Below are 3,562 nucleotides of genomic sequence, written 5' to 3'. Positions count from 1 at the left end.
GATTTAACCACTTTTAAATAGTTGTTTTTAGCATTTTAGCTAGTGTTTTAGCTCTTTTAGCTAGTATTTTGCAACTTTTAGTTGGTATTTTGCAACTTTTAAATACTTTTTTATTAATTTAGCTTGTGTTTTAGCACTTTTAGCTAGGGATTTTGCCACTTTTAAATAGTTTTATAATTTTAGCTAGTGTTTTAGCAATTTTAGCTAGTATTTGCCACTTTTAGTTGGTATTTTGCAGCTTTTAAAGTTTTTTTTATCAATTTAGCTTGTGTTTTAGCACCTTTAGCTAGTGATTTTGCCACTTTTAAATATTTTTAAATCATTTTAGCTAGTGTTTTAGCTAGTATTTTGCCAATTGTAATTATCGTTTTATCACTTTTAGCTGGTGTTTTAGCTAATGTGCTAGCGTCTTGTGGATTTGAGATGAAATTTTAATTTTATTTAACAAAATAATAATTATTATCCACCATAAAGTGATGATTATTGTGTGTTTTGTACCTTAAACTCAGAGTTGGGCTTGTTCTCGCAGCTCACTCCTACGATCCTGGGCAGACGTGTGTCAGACACACCTGTGGTGATGTTGTTGTTGTTGTTGTTGTTGTTTTTGTTTTCACGAGGCGAGCCGGTGATGGACAGCGTCTCTGCCGTCTTCTCATCCGACCCGTCTTTACTCCCAGAGATGGTGATCTTCCTGATGGACCTGGAGACGGCCGAAGCAGAGGCGGTGTTCTGGTTCAGGTGGTCCTCGGCCGACGTTTGCTCGCTCCTCGTGGGGGCCGCCTGCTCGAMCGCCGGGGGGCCGAGATTGGGTGCACCGCGGACCTGCTGGGACCGGCGCAGGTAGAGCGAGTTCAGGTTGCGCTGCAGCACACAGTTGTCTAGAGTCTCAGCGGGGAGGAACGCCTGAGGAAACTCCTGGCTTTTGGTCCCGGGGGGCACCGAGAGTCTGGTCCCGATGGTGAAGGGCTGCACCTTCCTCACGGCGCTCTCAGACATGACCGAAACAAAAAGTCCAAACGATCACAAACTGTACGGACCACTCAGTTCTCCACCTTCTTGTGCATGTTGAGAATGCACAGCACACAGCCCAGAACGGCTTCCTTCGACTCCTGGGACCGGACTCGCTCCCAGACGTGCCTCAGAGCTGYGCCGAGGTGGGCAGCACCCGTGGACAGGCTTCTCCTGAGGGTCCGAGCCATAGAGCCTGCCAGTCTGCTGCCCAGCAGCCGGAGAACCAGGGAATGCAGCAGGAGGAAGACTGCTGGCATGCTTCCTGACTCAGCTACACAAAATGTACAGGGAGGAGGGAGGAAACCAGGAGGAGGGTTTGGTAGAAGAAGGGATGAAGTCACCTCATCTCTCTGTCAGGACTGACAGAGTGGAGGGGAGAGGTGGGGGGGCTGTCGAAACCTCTCTGAACCCGAACAGAGGAGCTGATAACGCCGTCAGACCTCCATGAGTTAATGTCCTCCAGCTGAATCCCTCACACACCTCCTGTGTGAACAGGCAGGTTCAGCCYGGAGGTGTTGGGCTCGCTCCCAGTTCCACAAAACCAGCAGACCTGAAACCAAAGCTGTGAGGAGAGAATCAGAGGCTCGTGGAGGAGCGTCCCGGCTGAGTGCAGCCACGATCTGCCGCTCCGCTTCTTAAACTTCAGAGCACAACAAGTGTGCAGCAGCTGGGAGGACGATGATGAAACCAGTGGAGGTCCTGGGGGGGGACCGAATGGCAGCTGACACTCCGGTTGCCGACTTAATTATAGGCCAGTTCAGGTGGTTTCTCACCGAGCTGCTGCTGTTTAGAACTTCATGAAATCTGAGCTGTTTGAGGAGCTTCAAAATCTTTTTCATTCAAATCCTAACTGATCAAATATTGAGCTGATGAAGTTAATTTAATGTTTCTGAGGAGCATCAGAGAGGAAACTCACTCTTCACCATGTTCCTGCCCTCTGACGTGACCTCAGCACCTGGTCTCCTCATGTTTTACCGTTTTTATTACCRTATAGACACATTTAGCTAATGTTTTATCAGTTTTWTCAAGTCTTTTGMCACTTTTAACTGGTGTTTTGCCAGTCATCTAGTATTTTRCCACTTTTCGCYAGGGTTTTACCARTTTTAGSTASKSTTTTACCAATTTTAGCTAGGGTTTTATCAATTTTACTAGTGTTTTGCCATGTTTAGCTAGCATTTAACCACTTTTAGCTAGTGTTTAGACACATTTAGCTGAAGTTTTATCAGTTTTATCAAGTCTTTTGCCACTTTTAACTGGTGTTTTGCCAGTCAGCTAGTATTTTGCCACTTTTAGCCAGGGTTTTAACAATTTTAGCTAGGGTTTTACCAAGTTTAGCTAGGGTTTTACCAATTGTAGCTACTGTTTTACCAATTTTAGCTAGGGTTTTTACCAATTTAACTAGTGTTTTGCCATGTTTAGCTAGCATTTAAGTGCTTTTAGCTAGTGTTTAAACACATTTAGATAGTGTTTTACCAATTTTAGCTAGGGTTTTTCCATGTTTAGCTAGCATTTATCCACTTTTAGCTAGTGTCTTTTGCCACATTTCATTAATGCTTTACCTTTTTTAGCTGGTGTTTTGTCACTTTTTGCTAGCGTTTTACTTTTAACTGGTGTTTATCCACATTTAGCTAGTGTTTTGCCATGTTTAGCTAGCATTTTGACACTTTTAACTGTTGATTAGCCACTTTTAGCTAGTGTTTTGCTTAGCTTTTAGACACTGTTTTGCTAATTTTAGCTTTAAATTTAAATTTTGCTGGTTTTATCTGGCCTCATGCTCTGTTTACCTTTATTTTGTCTCTATCAACAGTGTGTTTTGTGATTTATAAATGTTTGTTCCTGGATTGGCATAATTCTTCAAATTAAAATCACCCACATTAAGATAAACATTTATAAAGGATAAAAACATGTTTGCTCAGGTTGGATTTGAAGCAGGTGGTCCGACGCAGTGGGATGAGGCTACTGTAACACCTTCCTGATGTTGTTTACCCCTCGCCCCCRGCTCTCGTTCCCACGCTGTGTGAAAACATTTACCGACGTTCCTCCTCGGTGCAGCGAGCATCACAGCCTCCCAACATGATAATAAAACCCGGATGCGCTCTCACCACAAACCAGAGTTAGTGATTGCTCTTGTTAGTCACTGAAAAAAACTTTGAAGACTTTTTTTAGGGCTGATGTCACCGAGGCTTCCCGCATGAAAGAGTCGTGATGACTGCGGCGGGGGGATTAAATATTCATGGGAGCAAAAAGAAAAAAGAAATCYGTAACACGAGGATTTCTGCTTTGAGTCACAATCAGATCGTTCACATAAGAACACTTCTTTTTGATAAAACATTCAAATTATGTTCTCATGCGACATTGCGAGATCTTGCAACATGTAGGGCTCAGAGTTTGTGCTGGGAACGACTCTCAGCTACAACCACACCAAGTTTATGCTTCATATCTGTAAAACTGACAGAGTTAGAGCCGTGTAAGCTAAGAATGCTAAGCTGTGCTAGCCATCATCCAGTGGATGATGAGGTATTTGGCTAACACAAACACACATACACTCACA

This window comes from Austrofundulus limnaeus, unplaced genomic scaffold, assembly GCF_001266775.1.
Source record: "Austrofundulus limnaeus strain Quisiro unplaced genomic scaffold, Austrofundulus_limnaeus-1.0 Scaffold33, whole genome shotgun sequence".
Classification (NCBI taxonomy): domain Eukaryota; kingdom Metazoa; phylum Chordata; class Actinopteri; order Cyprinodontiformes; family Rivulidae; genus Austrofundulus; species Austrofundulus limnaeus.
The sequence above is the reverse complement of the archived record's forward strand: the minus strand, read 5'-3'. Positions refer to the sequence as shown.